Source organism: Microtus ochrogaster (assembly GCF_000317375.1).
Source record: "Microtus ochrogaster isolate Prairie Vole_2 chromosome 14 unlocalized genomic scaffold, MicOch1.0 chr14_random_1, whole genome shotgun sequence".
NCBI classification, from domain to species: domain Eukaryota; kingdom Metazoa; phylum Chordata; class Mammalia; order Rodentia; family Cricetidae; genus Microtus; species Microtus ochrogaster.
The window spans coordinates 9,974,620-9,994,655 of NW_004949096.1; positions in this window are offsets into that span (position 1 = coordinate 9,974,620).

Sequence of the window (20,036 nt, forward strand, 5' to 3'; positions counted from 1 at the left end):
TTGCTGCCTTTGGCCTTCTCAGGCAAAGGTTGTTGGCCCAGGCCTGCTACCTTAGAGGCCACTAATTCGTGCCTGGTCTGGCAGGTCCAGCAGAGGTCTCTGGTTCAGATTTGCTCCCTCAGCAGTGGCTCCCTTGTTAAAGGTTGTTGCCTCAGGCCTGCAGGCCTGTTCTTCCTGAGGTAGCTGGCTCAGGTCTGTTCCCACATACGTCCCTGGCTTGGGCTTGCTCCCTCAGAGGTCCCTGACGTGCACCTGATTCTGCAGAAGTTTCTGACTCAGTCCTGTTTCTTGGCATTTGTTCCCGTGTATCTGCACCAGTGGAGGTTACTGGCTCAGGCCTGTTTCCATAGATGTCCCTAGCCTGGGCCCACTCCTGCAGAGGTCCTTGACCTTGGCCGGTCCTGAAGAGGTCTCTGGCTCTCAAGCCTACTCCCTTTAAGGTCCCAGACTTGTGCCAGGACCTGCAGACGTCTCTGGCTCAGGCCTACTCCCTCAGCGGTTCCAGACTTGTTCCAGACTTGTTCCAGACCTACAGAAGGTCTCTGGTTCCGGCCTACTCCCTTTGTGGTTGCTCCCTTGTACCTGTTTCTGTAGAGTTCGTTGTCTTAGGCCTGCTCCTGTGGAGGTTGCTCTACTAGACACTTCTTAACACCTCCATAAATCTTATATAGCCTAGGGCAAATTTCTTCTGACTTTACTGAGTTGATGTAGAAGTTCTCTGAGCTAAGCTTTCTTTCCCCAGCCTTCCACCTGTATATTTCTACTTTCAAGCATACACTTATGAGGCCATGGACAGTGATGGACTGAGGAGAAGGAGCAGCAATGGAGCCTCTAGGTTGATGTTTTATTACTGACAACATCCACCACCCGTGACAGCTATGTAGTTCCTTAAAAGGCATCAGTTTTTCAGTCTGTAAAATAAGCAGCTCAGGGGAAAGACTATACCCTCAGAATATGAAAACCTCTCTCAGGAAGAAGCTTTCACAGTCCAACTCTAATATGATGGAGGGCTTAGAAAGTGGTAGAGAGAGGTATGTGCACCCAAGGATACTCCAAAAGCATTCTAAAACCTAAGCCCTGGAACTGGAGAATGTTTTCTTTAATAGCATAAAGGATGTTGCTCATGTGACTAAGAATGTTAGGATTGGAAGATTACAGTGAATCAGCTGTGTGGGCACTGAGTGTGATTGACAGGATTCTTACCAGAGATGGGGAAGAGAAGGGGTCATGTAACCAAACTGCTAGCTTTGAAAATGATGAAATGGGTCATGAGCCAGAGCTGTGAGAAATGTAGTTTTTGAAGCAAAGGAAATGGAATTTGTTCAGGTGCCAACATCTAGACCATAGAACTACCAATATTTTGGTTTTGAACCTCATATAAGGACTTAAAAATGGTAAATTTGTACTGCTTTAAGCTTCTTAGTGCATGGCAATTAGTAATAGCTGTTGTGGTAAATAATTCTAGAATGGTATTCCAGAGACTTTAGCAGGAGTGTTGCCCAGGCTACATTTGCCACATTAGTCCCTACTGAAGGGAAGCAAGTGGCAGTGATGGCTTTTCTGGCATCTGCCCACAGTTTCTACATTAGAAGATGACAAATTTGCATATAGAGAATCATAGTTGGCTTCTCTGAGTTTATCTCTGTATTACACTCCTGTGCGAAGCCTTTGACAGATGTAAATTGCTCTTCCTTTCCAAGCAGGTCTCACATATTTCATGTACAACCTGGAGTAGATCTGGTATTCCCTATCTGCATGATTCCTCTTCAACATCACCTCATTTTACCATATTTCTTTACTTAGTTTGGAGATTGAAGTCTACAGTGTACTTTAGGCTGTCCTTGAACATATTACATAGTTTGTAGTTCATCCTGGCCTTAAACTCTCATTTCTCATGCCTAAACCTCTCAAGTGTTAGAATTACAGTTGTGAACCACTTCACCTGACTACTATCTCAGTCTTTACTATGGTAGTGCTAACCTGTCATGTAACAAAATAGGCTTTGATGAAAGTACTGGACGGGACTTTGGTGTGGGACAGTTCTGTATTCTGTCAATTACGTTTGAAATAAATGCTGATTGGCCGTTAGCCAGGAAGGATGTATATAGGTGGGACAACCAGACAGGAAGTAGAGGCAGGGCAAGGAGAATAGGAGAATTCTGGGAAGCAGGAAGCTCCCTCACCAGTCCTGCTTAGACCTGCTTGGATGTGACCTGCCTCGCTGAAAAAGGTCCTGAGCCATGTGGCTAACATAGACAAGAATAATGAGTTAACAGAAGTTATAAGAGCTAATAAGAAGCCTAAGCTAATGGGCCAATCAGTTTATAACCTATGTAGAACTGTGTGTGATTTTCTTTGGGGGCTTACCAGCTGTGGGAACTGGGTAGGACAGAAACCCGATTTTGGGGAACCTAATCAGAACTCTTTTAACACTTCTGTTTTTGATTCCTTCGTAAGTCTATCAAATACACAATATTAAAAAGAAACAGAGTTTCCAACTTAATGCTAATATAATTTGAAACCCGTAAAACTCTAGAACTCTGCTTTTTATATGATGTAGTAGGTATGTTGTCGTTCATTCCGTCATGATCCCATATTCCTGTTTTATTAAATATATGTAAAGTCACTTCACAAAGGCTCACTTTCTTTCTTCTTTCCTTCCCCCTCCACTTTCTCTTTCATGTGTGTGATGTAGTGTGTGTGTGTATGTGTGTGTGTGCATGTGCATGTGTGCCCACTGGGGGGGGCAAGTATGTGTTTAGGTATCTGTGTGCGTAGAGTCCAGACAGTGGCACTGGGATGTCTTTTTCCATTGTTATCTACCTTAGGGATTCTCATGGACCCCGGAACTTGTCTTATTAGCAAGACTACTAACTGTTTAACAAGTCTCTAAGATTTGCCTGTCTCCATTTCCCCAGCATGAGTTCCAAACATTCACTGGTGTTCCTAGTCCTGGGAATCTGAGTAATTAAAGTTTATTAAAAATATTTATTTTTCTCAATGAGCTAATGGATCCGATGATGTCATAGGTAAAATGCACACTGCTGTTAGAGGTTCTACATCACAGATATTACAAATAGTACATCTCTACTGCACAGTTATTATTATCATTTCATTTTATTTATGTTAAAGTTTAAGAGCTTTTCTGCTGCCATAAAAATTACTTAATGAGTATAGCTGGTATTATGGGAAGGAACATACTTTTATATTTTTGCTTTATTACTTCTGTATTCTCTTCATTAGCATTTCTCCTCTAACAGAGGAATAGATAAGTAAATAGATGTTTTGATACGTGTGGTCATTGCCTAGTAACAGAAGGGAGGATTGTGCACATAAGATTTGAGAACATAAGGCCATGGGAAAGAAGCTCTTCTTAGAGGACTGATCATTTAACTTGACCCTTGAATGTGTTATAGGTCCTGGAGCAAGGGAAAGTGATATATCCACCAACAATGTGAGGGTGGACTACAGGTGAAAAGAGTAACTTGAAAAATGTGCCAAGCAGTAGAACAGCACAGAATGTGGATGTAGAATAATCAGCATATCACCTCTAGAGTATAAACTGTTGGGAAAATTAAGGAGAGAAGAGACCCTCTTTCTGTGTTTCCCATAGGTAGAAAAACATCAATTAGTATGGCGTAGTCACATGCCTACCACTTCTGTTTTGTAGCCCTGGTGTGGGGCATGGTGTGATTTTCCTGGATTTACAGGAGAAACTAGAAATGTCTGGGCTTATGCTGCTCTTTCTCACCTGAGTTGAGTGCAGCTTATCTACAGGACAGGTTTGTTTTAATCTGTTTGTCTATACTGTGTTTTGCTTTAGAGAGTCACAGTTTTATGATTCAATTAGGAGGGTTTGGGCAATAGAAGGATCAGAAGTAATTTTAAGGAAATAATTTAATTAACTTAAGTATGATGCATGTAGGGACATATGTGTTAATTAAAGAGATATTTGGGGAGCAAATCATGTAGTGGAAAGGCCACTTAGGGTGCATTTCTCCCTATTTTAGTTTTAGCCTCCATTGTTTTGTGAATCTAGAGACTTGGTCATTTTAGCATTTTGTTAGTATGTAGAATTTGTTTATCCAGTTTCTCAGTCAACTCTTAATTCTTCATGGTTGGTAAAGGACTTTGGTTTGGTTATGAGTTATTTTGATCTTTTTGGGTGATGTTACTGGTGCTAGAATAGATGTTTGCTGGATTCAGGAGAGTGGGGATGAATGTCTCAGTATGCTGCTTCCAGAGGAGAATGACCACACTCTAACGAGGTTAAGGAGTCTAATTTAATGAGACAATAATAGTTGGAGGATAATTTCCCTCATCCTCTCTATTTCTGTGGAACTGAAGTATCTCCTGGGGAACATGAGCACACAGAATGGTAAATGCAGACTACCCCATTCGTCTCTCTTGTTGGGGGTACCACATGCTCTATTCTGTGTTAGAGACATTCCTGAACTTGCCCAGGGTTGTCAGACTAATTCTAAGCACCACACTTGGGATACATTCTATCTATGAAAGTAAAGCTCAATATTACACTATAATCTTCATCAATTATAAGACATTTTGTTCACAAGTAGCTATTGCTTAGTATCAATGCCATTTGTTTCCAAACTCATGTACAGAAGTGGATCATCACTCAAATCCCACATATGTAGATAAAGTTCATGGGGTGTGGTTCTTGCTTTGGTCTTCATCTATAAATAAGTCCTTTTTGATTTGTGAAACTCGAATGCTGACTGTCCTTATCTGAAGCAACAGGCTTTTTGTTTATTTGTTTATTATTTTTTAAAATTTCTTTAGAACAAGGCCTTGTTGTGTAGCCCTGGACGTCCTTGAACTTACTATGTAGAACAAGCTCATCACAAACTCACAGAATTCCACTGTTTTTGCCTCTTGGGGTCTGAGATCTAACACATGTGCCACTACAAATAGATTGAAGCTACTGTTTTATCAGAGATGCATCATCCACACAACCTCATAGAACTTTGTAGAGAACTTGATCCATGAATTGGGCAAAAAGAAAAAAAAAAAAAAAAGGGAAAAATCTGAGCTTTCTGTCCCAGCTCAGCAGAAGTGTTGATGATTCAGGAAGGGAAGGCAGAAGCTTTGAACATGTCTTTGTACGAGTTAGTGACCTCCTCGGAAATTCACACTAAAGAGCATGCCAATTTCACAAAATCCCCTCAGTAAACTAGAGTAGCTGCAGTATTTGAATGGTGTTTGGTGCCTGAGGCTCTTCCTTAGGAATAAAGATTTTATCACTTTGACTGCTCAGCTATAAGTAGGGCACAATGACAAAAGAAATACAGTAGTGTTGTTAAAGACACTACAGTCCTGCAACCTAAGTCCTCTGCTGAGTTCTACTATGAACTGACTAAAATAAATTGAAGAATTGTGGGCACCAAGGACAAAAACTGACAAGTTCATTATATCTTGAATTTCATAGCCGGGCTTATGAATCATTTTAAATTAAAATTTAAGTGTAGAGGTCTGAGTAAAAATTCTAGTTTTAAGCTATTCTTATTACATCTTGCATTCTAAGATGTCATTCTAAAAACAGTTTATTAAGTATTTCTTAATTTATACCAGGCAGTGGTGGGGCTCATCTTTAATGCAAGCAATTGGTAAGCAGAGTCCAACAGAGCTCTGTAGGTTTGAGGTCGTCCTGTTCTACAGTGTGAGTTCTGTAACAACCAAGGCTACACAGAGAAACCCTGCTGTAAAAGCAACAAAAAAAGTATTTCTTAAATTAAAATAATCATGAAATATGCTTCCAAGATAATAGAATAACAACATAATTATCATTACTTTATCTACCATCTAGTTGGAGCACTCTGCAATTAATTTTATAGCATCAGCAAATGCTGAAATTTATTTACACTTTTTATTATAATTTTATTACATGTATGCTCATAAATAAAAATTCCACAGCTAGCCTTTTGCATTGATTAGAAAGTTAATCTATGTCAAAACATAAGTGTTACTGATGTATGTGGAAGTTTGAAAAGGATTGGTCTTGACCGTTGTCCACTAGAACAACACTGATTGATAGGTCTTCTTAAATTATTTATTACAGTTTTAGTTACTGAATATTTGAAATTTCTCATATACATGTGTATAATTGTATCCTGGTAGAATATCTCAAGTTTGCTTTCTTTTCCATGAGTCTATTTTCTAAAGGTCAGTTCTGCTTTATTTAGAAACCAGTGCGTACTTTCAGGCTGAAAGTAAAGTTTTTGTGCAGTGTTTGGTTTTAATCTGACCTTGTCACTATTCTTCATAATTCTTTTGTAAAGAGATAAGACTTCCATAAAACATGAGCAAAAATACTCCCTACAAGAAATGGGAAACTTTAACGTAACTTTTAAAAAATCCCTCTCAAATAAAAAGTAACTAAATTCTACTTAAGATGCCCTGCCAAACATCTGCTTATGTTCACCTTGGTTATAGTCACAACTTTTCATTATTGGTCTGTACTCCGAGTAAACATATTGAGAGATATGTAAATTGAACTATGAAAGAAAGTATTCCCCAGACAATGCCGTTTGTTAAAGTTACAAATCTGCAGGTCAGAAATCAGAGCAGGACTCACCAGTAGGCTATGACTTATCTGAGCTCATTCATGACTGACATTGCCTTCAGTGCCAGGTCATTAGGGGCTGTGTGCTCATGACCAACTTTCTGGCCACAGCTCTTCTCTCACCCACTCATGCTGTCATGATCTTGCCTGCAGAGCAGAAGAGCAAGCGTCCAGGAAAATGGAGAAGAATAAACACAAGTACTGCTCTTGAGCCCTTACTTTAGAACTGGTATGGCAGTAATTTCACTATGTGTTCTGGATCAAAGCAAGGCCACAGGCCAGTCTACATTGCACGAAGAATAAAGGAAGTCCACATTCTTATGCAGGAATGCAGTCACACAGCAAAGAGCAAGGCCACAAATGCAGTAACAGGTTACAACTGCCTTTTGCATTTCAGCACAGACAATACCCCATTGTCTGCTAAGCCTTGATGTACATTTTCAACCAACTCCATGTTGTTCTGTGTTTATTTTCAAGCAAATGAAGGCCTAGGCAGAGGTGTTGGGACTATAAAAGGATGTTTAATCTGCCATTTTCTCTGCTGGCAGCTTTCTCAACATCTAAATGCTAAGTGGACTCAAATTTCTTCACAGTAATCTTTGCTGAGATGCTTGACATTCTTGTGCTGCAATTTAAAAAGAAAATGTTTCCACTAATATTTGTACAGAAGCTCTGCACCAGAGGAGAAGCTTGTTTTCAGTTGCCAGGTGACTAAGTTTAAACGTTTATTTCTGAGAAAGACTCTTCCCATATTGGCTTGGCTCAAGCAATCTTCCTGCATACAGACATGTAAAACCCTGGGACTAGAAACATGTATCATCACACTCATCCTCGAGGCTTTACATTAACATTTAATTTTCCTTAATTTATGTCAGAAAGTCATATGTGGTTAGTCTCATTTATACAGTGACTACCATCATGACACATTTTGGCTACTCTTCTTTGAAAGAATATCTCCTAACAAATTACCTTATCTTTGAGACAAGGATTCTTTGTTTTCAATCCCTACAGGATAGTACATTTCTGTTCCATGCTTGTTGTTACCTGCGCTGAGACCAGCTGTAGCTTCTGAGCTAGCACTGTTTAGATTGGCTCTTGTTTACCCTTCTGATCCTACATCAATCAGGCTGTCAGTATAGACATTTACATTTACATAACTAATGGCAATCCTTCTTGGTGTCATTTCACTTTGTGCTATGACCAGCGATCTCATTTACACTCTGGTAACCTTCCAAGTTCCACTTCTGTTGATTTGATGTGTGGGTTCTTCAGGTTCAAATGGCACTGTTCCTTCATCATAGAGAAGTGTTCTCTAGACCCTTGCTCATTCCAGTTTCTGCTGATGCTTTTGGTTATATTCATTATCTCAGCTGTTCATTTAATATCTTATTGATTTAACAATGTTTGCTCTAAGGTATTAACATCCTGTGAGCTTGTTCCTTTTTCTTTGGAAGCTCTGGGAGTTTGTGTCATTTGTATTAGGCAATTTTCCTACTGTGCTGGCAATGCTTGTGCCCATTCAATGCCACCAAATTATTCTGATAGAGATGATTGATCAAGGTAAACTTCTATTCCTTCTGGCCAAATAGAGTGTTTTTGCATACATTTTGAATGAACTTGATTGAACTAATTGGTTATTAGACTATGACAACTGGTTCTTCTGTTTATAGTTTTAGATAGAAAACATCTCTGTTTTGCTATTTTGCCAAAGATAACCAGAAACTTCAAGTGAGGAAATACCTAGGTTTTATTTGTTTTAAAAGTTCTTTATTTCTCCAGTTAATGTTTGTAGGGAGAGAAAAACTATTTTCTCTTTGTCACTTTGAGTTCTTCACTAGGATGGCTCTAACAAGAAAATTTACTGGTAGAAAGAAAAGTTTATTAACATATATCTCAAGTAAACACAGGAAATGCACAGGGAAATGAGTAAAAATAATTCTGATAGATAGCTTAGGATCAAGACTTAAATTACATTGTTGTGTGATAATATTTCTGTACACTGTAAAGATGTGTTTCTGCCAAGGTACCTTCTGATTGGTTTAATACGGAGCTGAACAGCCAAGATCTAAGCAGGAGGGGATATGTGGGACTTCAGGGGAGAGAGAAGCTCTGGGAAGAAGAGAGGCAGAACTTGCTAGCCGGACACGGACGGACTCCGATGTACAGAATGGAGGAGAGGTAAAGAGCCACTAGGCAGAATGTAGATAACTAGAAACAGGTTAAGTTTTAAGACCTTGTTGAGAACAAGCCTAAGCTAAGGTCAAGTATTCATAAATAATAATAAGTTTGATTATTATAATTTGGGGACTGGCAGTCCAAAAAAAGACTGGCTAGGTAACATCTTCAGTTATAAACAATAAACAAAGGAGAAGAGAGAAAGGTGAATGGGAAGCCAGTTGTTAATTATCTTTCCATTACAGTTATTAATACCTGTAAATGATATTTTATGCAGAAAAGGTTTTATTTTGTTTCATTGCTTATGAACTTCAGATAATGACCAGTTTTGCTACTGTGGACCTTTGATAAGTCAATTCACTCTTCCAGAAGACCATGAAAGATGAAACCCATTTCATCTTGTGTTGAGATTTGTACTACAGAGAGATGAAGTGGTTGGCTCCAGTTTTCCCTTCAAGAGTATGCTCATTTGACAGGACAGCTTCCAATAGCATTTACCTCTTAGAGATTCCACCAGTTTCCAAAAGTTTCATACAGTTTGAACTGGACTTCTATGCTCATGTATCTTTAGAGGAAGACAAGGGATATATCCAAGTAAATAGATAAGTTTATTGCAAGGCTTTCAGTTGCTTTCTACACAGATGAGAGTTTGTTTTGACTTCATCACCATTATCTTTCTGGAACAGGGTGGAGCCATCCTCACAATTAGAGACCTTCTTAATGTATTTAAGTTATTGCTACAAGAGGGAAATACTATGTCATTTCCAAAGTATTTTCTTTGTTTGATGTTCCTCAAAATTATCAGCTCCAAGTAACCTTTATGCCAAAGAGGCATGTTTTAGAGTAGCTTATTCTGATCTGTTATACATGTTTTGCATCCCTGAAATGTGCTTGCTACTTAAGCACAGGGTGCTGAACAACAAATCCAGTCTTAATCTTCCATTGCTGACATTAGTACAGCTTGAATCTCAGCTTACTCTTTCTAAACTGTATGTACTCTATATTCATGAAGCTCTGATAACATAACATAGGTGAAATAGCAGTATATTCTGTATCATGTCTTATTCTCCCATGAAAATAGTGTGAAACATGCTGAAACTCAGGAGAGTCTGTCTATGTAGATCTACCAAAGACTGTGTCTTTCAGAGCAAGTCTGTACCCTTTGGCCTAGTTGGCTTTATTCTGGGATTTTGGCTTTTGCTTTCCTGACATAAATTGGACCATGATTTTTCTGTGGGTAACATGGAATAAATTCCGGATATTTTTGAAAATGTGAGCAATATGGATTACCGAAAGAGTGTTGATACATGGGAAGTAACTTCCACTGTGAGATAGGTGCCACATTTATGGTGTCACTAAGGAGGCTGTCTTCTGTCAGTGTAAAGAGTGTACTTCCCTTTGGTTCATAAAGCTGATAATGGGCTCAAGATCTGTGCAAAGATGCTCTTCCTGACATGTAAAACATGGGAGGGAAATGTTTCATCTACCTTAGGAGGCTTGCTGATGGAGTCTGCAAAGCAAACTGACAGCAGGGCTCAACAGGAGAAAAGATACGCACATCATGTGTGCAAGGCACTCACAGTCCAACAAAGGAACACAGCAAATCCAGACTAATCTAGGGACTGTAACAATCTTCATAGAAAAGAGGAGGCAAGAAAATAGACAGCACAGAAAAAGTAATTGATTTAGGTAGAAGAAGAAAAAGCCCTTGGAATAACCTGTGACTTATTTTGAGTACCTTGTTTACATTTGGTTTCCTGAGATCTGATTTTCCTGGCTCATGCGATTCCCTGATAGGGAATGAAGCCCCCTTTGGAAGTTATGGTCCATCTCTAGGCACTTAAGAAGAGCCCAGAGAAAACTCTTCACGGTGTCTGCCATTTTTCAGGCACACTCAGACTGAAGGACCCAGCAGCACAAAGCATGCTTCGTAAAATTCCCTAAAGCATTCCTGAGAAAAAAATAACTTGGGGAAAATTTCAGGAAAAAGCAATACAGCAAGAGACTGGAGACAATCCACTCCCATTTTATCAGAATTGGTTTGCCTAGAATTTGGTGCATTTGAAGGAACCTGAAATGATGGAAATACAGAACCAAACATTTACGAGAAAAGAACCGTTCAAATTTCCACAAGCAACATGTACATAAATGAATTCCTTCTTTGAAATTTAGGTTCTTTCTCTATCAAGCTAGGGCACTAGTTTCTGAACCCTAAATTGTCTTACTTCTCTGAGTTGTCTTAATATTATTCTATAATGCGGGCATGTTCTAAAGCACACAATATTAAGTACCTCTGCAAAGGCTTTGAAGCAAATGAGGGCCCTGTTCAGCATTGCTATTGGTAGAAACCATGGTAAGTATGATTTAGCCTGCTTCCCTGAGCTGCAGCAAAAGATGTTGAGCCAAATTCCTGGGGCATCTGAACTGCTGCCTGGCGAAAAGCTCGGCCTTCTTCCAAAACCACTAAGTGGTACCTTTGTGACCCAACTGTGCTAATTATGAGTTGGGTGCTTTGGGAGCTATATCAGCTCATTGATAGCTCTGGGCTGGGGCCAAATTCACTTTGCAGGAATAAGTAGACCTGGGGAAGAAGCAGGGTCTTTACTTCATTAAAAACGTGTATGCATCTTTATGTGTCACGTATGTGTGATCGGCATCGAGATGAAACTACATTCCTGAAACATGGGTGTACATATGCAGGAAGAAGTTCATGTACAGAGTTAAGCTATGTGATTTGTGGATATTTTCCCAGCTCTTTACCCGCATGCTGTAAGGAATCTGGTAATATGCTTGACTCAGTAGGATAGAAGACAAAAAACATGACATTTTCCCTGTGCTTCTCTCCTGAACTTAAGCCCCACACTAGCATGGTGTGATCTAGAATTTCCCTCAAAAAGCAGAAGATGGGATTTTCTCATTAGGAAATAGCTTTTCTGGTGCTCATGGTATAGAACAGTACAAAACAGGAGAAAGTGTTAAAGTACAGGACATATATATCTGTTTTAGACCTGAGTTGCTTGAGGGCCACTGTCCTTTCCAAGTACTCATACATACAGAACTCTTAGCTTTTGTATACCTATTGCTAACTTGCTTCACCTTAAAGTAGTCAGAATTTAGGCTCCAGAGATTAGATACATTTGTGACCTTGGTTTGGGTAAACTAATAATAGAGTAACAGTTGCCTTAGTGCATTGTTCAAGTACCATCTAAGATATTAAAGAGAGGAGAGAAGGAGAGAGGGAGGGGAAAAAAGAGGTGATTGTCACGTATCTTTATAGTTTGTTTTCTTTCAGTGCCCTCCTCCTTTTCTTTTGGTTGGAACCCCTGGCATGCTCTAGCTGCTTCCGTTCGGCCCCATTTCTTACCACATGTGGTCTTTCATGCCTTTTAATTAGCCTCTCCTCTAAGATGTCATCCTCCTTTACTTACACACACACACACACACACACACACACACACACACACACAACACACACAATAACTTTGATAAATTAAGGAGCTACTAAGCCACCTTTAAAACTGCAATGTTCACAATTACATAATCATCATTATGTATCACCAAATTCTACCTCATTCCTACTATTAAGGTCTGGTTATAATAACGAGAGTCAGACTCTGTGTTTCTAGACTGTTTTGAGCTCTGTGTTGGTCGAGAGAGCAGGAAGCTTACAATAAGATGAATGGCATAACAGTAGTAATCTTATATAGGAAACAATATACAATTAGCTAAAATTATATAATGGGCTGCTAAATGGGGCATAGCTGAATACACTTTGCAAGTATTTAATGTAAGAGCAGAATTTATCATGTGGAAATGGTGAACATTAAGAGCTAATATTTCTACTTAAAATTCCTTCTCCTCTTTTTACATTCCTCAGCCAGCTAGAGACATACCAAGTAGAGGTACTGGAGAGAAACCGAGGTGGGGGAGCCTTGTGCACAGGATTTAATCACAGGCAAAAACACATTAATTTTTTTGAATTTTCTTTGTGGGTTATTTTCTTGGCACTTACAAAGTAAAACAAGTGACAGACCGACACTGGGGGTTGTCAAGACAGCCAGAATTTAATGTTAGAAAGGAAATAAAATATGCGCAGTGCATAATCAACCTGCCCAAAGCAAGTTTTGCCACTCTGGTTGTGCAGAAAGTTGCATCTCTAGCTTTTCTATAGTGCTAGTGCCTATTTTCTATATACCAAAAGTATGATCTGTGCACTTGAACTAATGAGGTAGAAATCAGATTTTTTAAGTAGCAAGATTTAAGCATAATAAACTGAAACAAAATTTCCAATCATTTGTGTTCTCTTAAATCATCCATGTTATCTTCTTTACAGTGTGGTGAATATTTATTTGTTGTTTCCTCAGCATCCTTCCAGTCCCTGAGAGGATGACAGTTCTCGGTCTCCTTGTCTAGTATCTTTGACAGACAGTTTGTTTAGATGGAATTTATACTACTCCAATGATACAAGTAGGCATTGGGAAGCCTACACCATTCCATATCCTAGATACCATCGGGTTATATGCTATCAGTGTTGTGGAAATCAAGATGGAGTGATGTCTGTCAACTAAATAGAACTGGGAGGCTATGAAAGGAAGCTCCTGGTATGCATTTGCTTAACAACAAGGAGTATTATAAAAGACCCTGCCAGAAACATCATTGAACCAGGAATCATGCATACAGACACACAGAGATACACACAGACATGCAGGCACACACACACACACACACACACACACACACACAATGCTAACATTTAAAACCAGATCAAAATCCCATCATACATTTTCACATAAAATATTTATCGGATGGTGACACTCAGTTAGTTGTAAGGTGGTGTTTAGGTCTCTGATCAAATGGAAGCTTCTATGTTCCACTAGATACTTTAATTACAAACATTGAAATTCTTGACTTAATAGTCTTTATGTTTCAGGTCAATTTCAGTTGAGACTGCTTTATGATAGGTATGGGCAGTCTGAAAACTCATATGTATACTGAAGAGAAAGCTGATTAATATAAAGACCCAACCTAATTGGAGATCATACACCAAGAAAGAATATGTACACGTAAAAGCGTACATGTGCACATAAATGCATTTAATCATTGTACATAGTAATAGGTTTTATAAGAAAGCTTTTTTACAAGAATATAATGTTCTTTGCTCATCTGCATCTCTGTTCCCTGCCCTCCTCTTTTCATCCTTTCCAAACTCTCCCATTATTCCTATTCATTTTGCCAAGTCTTTTCTTCACTTTCATGTTCTATATTTGAAGGTGATTTTTTGTATCCATGAAAAATCAAGGATGCACAAATGAAAGAAATCATATGGTATTTTTCTTTCTGACTTATTTAATTTAATATATAGTTTACTAGTTGTACCCAGTTTTAAGTAAATGACACAATTTTATTCTTATGTTCAAATAAAACTTTGTGTGTGTTGTTGAAATAGGAGCTGCGGGGCTACGTTCCTGGCACCCGGCTGCCCGCATGGCTAGCTTTATACCCAAAATAATTACACGGAAACTGTATTCTTTTAAACACTGCCTGGCCCATTAGTTCCAGCCTCTTATTGGCTAGCTATTACATATTGATCTAACCCATTACTAATAATCTGTGTAGCTCACGAGGTGGCTTACCAGGGAAGATCTTAACCTGCTTCTGTGTTGGGTGGGAGAATCATGGTGACTCACTGATTTGGCTTCTTTCTCCCAGCATTCTGTTCTGTTTACTCCGCCTACCTAATTTTCTGTCCTATTAAAGGGCCAAGGCAGTCTCTTTAGTTAACCAATGAAATTAACACAAAACAGAAGACTCTCCCCCATCAGTGTGTAGTATATATATACACACACATATATATATATATACATGCACATACATACAGACATATATATATATTTTATTGATACCTAGGACTTCACAATTGTCTGATATTTGCTAACTGGATAACTCCTCAAGTCTATTAGTTTTGAAATATTTTATTTTTACTTATTGGTGTATGTGTTGTACATGTGTGTTTCCAGGTACACACAGAAATATGAATAGGGAATGGATTCTTTGGAGCAGGAAGCACAGGTTGCTTGTGAGCAACCCCATGAGGTTCTAGGAATCAAACCTCAGTCTTCTGAAAAGGTAGTAAGTGGTCCAAGCTGCTGAGTTAGCTCTCCATCCCCTAGGTCTATATCTTAAGGTAGACTAAAGGCAGCATGTTTTCTATATACCACACTTTACAATATTATTATTTTTCTCTGAAATTGGATGGAATTTTCAGAACATGCTTCCCATCATTTACATATGGAAACATTTGTGACTATTTATTTCTGAAATGATCTTAGTGCTTTGATCTAATGTGCCACTCTGAAAGAGGTCAGATATGAACAATTGAATCTCTAGGTAATTGTCTTTGATTACCCCAAAAAAAACCAAACAACAACAAATCAGAACTGGCTGCAGGTGAAAGACACTAAATTCCTGCATACTTCCCTCTCCCACATGGAATATGAGGAACTTTCTGAGTTGATTTCCTTATAGGCTCAGTTAGATAACCAGGTACACCGCTTATTTTCATTATTTTTCTCTCTACTGATTTTACAGTGTTAGCTTTTCTTGGGATAGCTTTTCCTATATTTTCTACAATCTTGTTACTATTCCAAGTTTCCTGTGCAGCTAATTTAATGTGTTAACTAAAATAAAAGTTTGCCCCATTTTTAACGTCACTGTTTAAATGTGAAGAAAACAATGGCCTTTCAGTAGAATCACACTGTGCAGAATGGTAATGCATTCTTGTTTCTAAAGCAGTCACTAATTCCGCAAAGGAAACAGCCTTCCCTGGCACAGATAACCCTTCGCCACTCTTCTTCTAGCTAAGGAACTTTGCCTCCATCAATAGGTGAATGGACAGGAGTTTCTGTTACAGAGCTTGAGTTATGTCTGACAGAAAAAGGGGAGAAAGTAGTAAAAGGTTTATGTCTTTCTCAAAAGATTTTAGGTTGTTTGGTGGGGATAGTATGTATTGAGTTTTCCTTTCAATATATGATGATCTATTTTCCCTGGATAACTGTCAGTGATTTTCCATTGCAATGGAATAGATGCAGGACTCCTGTAATTTTGCCATATGTTTATAAACTGTATCTGAGAATAGGAGACTAGGATCTTGAAGTAGTCTACTGTTTGACTTTAATGCAACCACACCCTAGTTCTCTTGGAAAGACTGGCAGTAGTTGGGATGGGTTCTTGTGATATGCATGCAACAGCAAGAAAAACTTGTTCTCAGTTATTGTGTTGCTGGGCGGCAATTGGATCATGGAGGCTCTGATTTAGTTAATAAACCAACCGACTTACAGATTTTTAATGTGATAGCTTTGAAAGTTGTTAGTTACTTTGGAATAACTTCAGAGGTGAGGCCAATTGGGAGGAATTTGATCACTCAGTGACTGTTCTTCAGTGCTGAAATCTTGCATTGGCCACCTTTCCTCTTTCTTTCTCTTCTTCATAGCAATCATGAATCAAGCTGTTTAAGCTAAACCTATTTTCTTTAATGATGATGTCCAACCTCATATCAAGCCCACAACAATGGAGCCAAGGCAAACTCAAAGTGAATCACCTTAAATCATTAACAGAGAAATTCTTCTTTTTATCCCCTTGGTTAACTGACCTCTTTTATTCACAATAATGAAACACTGACTAATATCTGAGTGTAAATCACAAACTAATTACAATAAAGCAATTCCATTTTGTTACTAGCCAGTTAACTGACTCAAACAATTCCATGATATTTACTTCCCTCTCTTGGATTAATCTGGCAGTTATGCAACTACAGAGACTTAATTACATTTTTTTGTGAGTCACACTAAATTCTTTGAAAAAAGATGATTCACAAATGAAATATAAGTTGTCATTTGTTATAAATGTTATCATTTACATAATCTTTACAAATATAGGTTATCAGCATTTGTAACAAAGACTGTGCTTGGATGAAGGGATCAATGAGTAAAGGCCTTTGCTGGCAAGTCTGATGACCCATATTTGAATCTAGAACCCAAGGTAGAAGAAGAGAATTTCTCTCTCAAGTTTCCTCTGACCTTCACAAAACACCATGGAACTCTTGCATGTATCTGTCCACAGACACATAAATGTAAACAAAATGAAATAAAAAGAAATGTCATGTAAAACTTCCAGAATGTTAAGTAAGAGTCTGTCTAAATAAAACATGATTCATTTCTTCTATACATATTGATATTTTTTGTCCTTGGTAGGAGAAATGACAGAGCCCTCCATGGTAATATTAAAAGGATGAAATTACAAACCCTATTAAATATGTACCTGTCCTTGGCATTCTTATGACTCTCATATATTATAGTAGATGTATCCCTCAAACCGACGCAGTTAAAGTCCTGTTGCTATCAATATGTATGTACTTAGAACAGGGTTGGCCTGGCATTCCAGCTGCAGACTTTGCGGATGTATTGAGATAATTTCATTTACTTGTTTATACAAGGTTTAAATTAGATTAGTAAGTGCCTGATGTCCCTCTTTCAAACCTGCAGGTTATATCCAGACTCTCTCCAAGGAACTGCACAAAAGGCAGTGAACTGGCCTTAGTTAATTCACCTGAAAAGGCTTGTTAAAGATAGAGGGTCAATGCATGCCCCTTCAGCAGGGCAGTTCTCCTGGGAACAAGTAAGACTCCTGTTTCTTGTAAAAATAGGCCAGTGGTGGTAGGGCCCTGCATTTTGAAGAATCTGTCACTTTATTTTGTACCTTCTTGCCTCCTGCACACCTTGGGTACTCATTTGTCTTTACTTCTAAACTGTGCAATGGGGTTGTTCTTTATGTATCTTAGTGTATACGTGAACTCACTGGAGTCTGTGTTCAGACATATTCATCAGAGTGTCCTAAGTGTCTCCATTGCTGAGACGCTCCCCTACATTGTTCCTACTGCTGCCTTTCCTGTTATACTTTGGCTATCTCTCTTCCTGCAAGCTTGAGCAAATGAGTAATTGTCATGTAGGAATCATATTTTGGCATAATTAATACTTTCAATTATTGAAATTTCTTGTGTGTTTATTTGGAAGTGGTTTATGGTCCAGATATGAAAACTTGCTCTTTTCTTTCCCAGCAACTAGCTGTTGTTTGAAGCTGTTCACATTCTATTTAGTGTTATACTTAAAAAGGAATAATCTGGCAATTGAAAGAGGAAAAAGGATCTAACTAACAGGGAAAGTAGAAGCTTATTGTTTCACAGTAGTCTTTAGTTCTTTCTCCATCCTATAATACTCCAGAGAGCTCAGGAACAAGACTATAGGATATCCAGCTAAATATGAAATTTCAGACACATGATGATTTTTTTGCATTATTCACTTGGTTCATTTAACACTTAGAGCATATGACAGAATTTTTCTTGTTGGTAACAATTCATTGTATTTATTGACTAAGATTATTTTGTCTGAGTCAAAATCTAAATTATCTTTAGCCGAGGTTAGAATGTGGGCTGTATGAAGCATGACAACTTTGATGCTGACCGGCTGTCCTGTGAGTCCTGCACCCCTAAAGAGTGTGTTCTGCTCTTTCAAGGCAAATCAAAGTATGGCAATCAGTTCTCTTTTCCCTCTCTTCTGGTCTCTTCCACATGACTGATTTGTGAATGATACAGACTGTCCGCTGCAGCAGTGAGAATACGTCAGTCTTCTAGGATTTGCTATTTTGGATGTCATTCAGTGGGTTATGATTTAGATTTTCATAGTAGTAGTATCCAAGAATTCTAGAGTTACTAATAACTACAATAACCTAAGAATCAAAAGCACTACTGTGATTTCCCCAGAAACATTTATTGATGACAAAATCATATGTGAGATTTTGATACCGAGAGATACAACTTTCCCTCTCCCAACTTAAATCCAAGTGTGGATGAAGCCTTGAATTAACTAGTGGCAGAATAATGAGAAAAGAAATGTGATTTGTCATGTAGGAGTGTTTGGTAGATTATGTTCCTTGGCTTGCTCTCTGGCTATGTAACATTTCTAATGCATTGTAAATTGAAAATACGTTTTGTACACCTGACCTATCTGTTGGTTGTCATAGCTTAGGGTATGCAACTATGAGTGCTCAGAACACATCTGCTGGCAGTGAAGCAAAATCTTCCAACACAAAAGCTATTTAATATGAAGTATTGACTATCTCCTAAAATTTTCTAAGTATTTTACTGAGAGTGAAATGTAGAATGATTATTTTCATTTCCTTCAGTTTCTAATGAGCTCATTGCTCTCATGTCATCTCAAGGTCACAAGAGTCTAAGTGCAACCTTTATTGGAATTGGAATAGGAGTTTGCATATCAGCCTAACAGAAATTGGCTGGACAGGGATCAGTGAGAAAGTGCAGAATTTCTTCTTAGTCTTTTCATCAAGATGCTAACAGGCAATCTCTCTCCTGTACTGTGATTGTAGGGGAAGGGTTTATAGCAGCTGGATTCATACCTCTCCATGTAAAAGGTTAAACTCCCAAAGTGGAAACTCCCAGGAGGCAGTATAAAAGGTGTCTTATGTTAGGGAGGATATGATTTAATTATACAACAGAACAAGATGAATATTTTTCTTTTTCTGACATTTTAAAAAAATTGAGGTATGAGTAGCTCATTAAGGTAACAGATCTTACTAAATAAAAAATAAAGTTGGACAATAGTCTTGCATGCCTTTAATCTCAGCACTCATGGAAGCAGAGGCAGGCGATCTCTGTGAATTCTCGGACAGTCTGATTTACAGAGTGAGTTCTAGGACTGCCAGAGATACACAGAGAAACCACATCTCCAACCCCCTCCCTCAAAAAATCCAAACATATCTGATTAGATACTGCCCAATACACCACACGGAACAGATCTGCAGTGATGGAATAAATGATAAGGAAAGAGGTGGCAGAAAATGGTACCTCTCTCTCTACTACAGGATGGATACAGGGAGTTTTGAATGAGCCACAGCAGGTATGAGGAATGAGATTAATGTTATCTTTTGGATAAAACCTAAGATGGTACTAAATAGATTCTTGCAGCTGGAAGCTATCCTATTCCCATCTTGAACTAGACATGTCTTTCAGGTTAGACTTTATAAAATTCAGTAGATTTAACACAGAGCTATTTCATCTATAATTTACCTTTATAGAAAAGAATCCTTCTAATTACAAGGACCCTCAGGTGTTGACTGAGATTTCTGTCTTTCCTGGTCCCGCAGCCATTCATTCCTAAAGAAAACACACAGAGGTCTACATTAGTCATAAAGTGGTTGGCCTGTAGCTCAA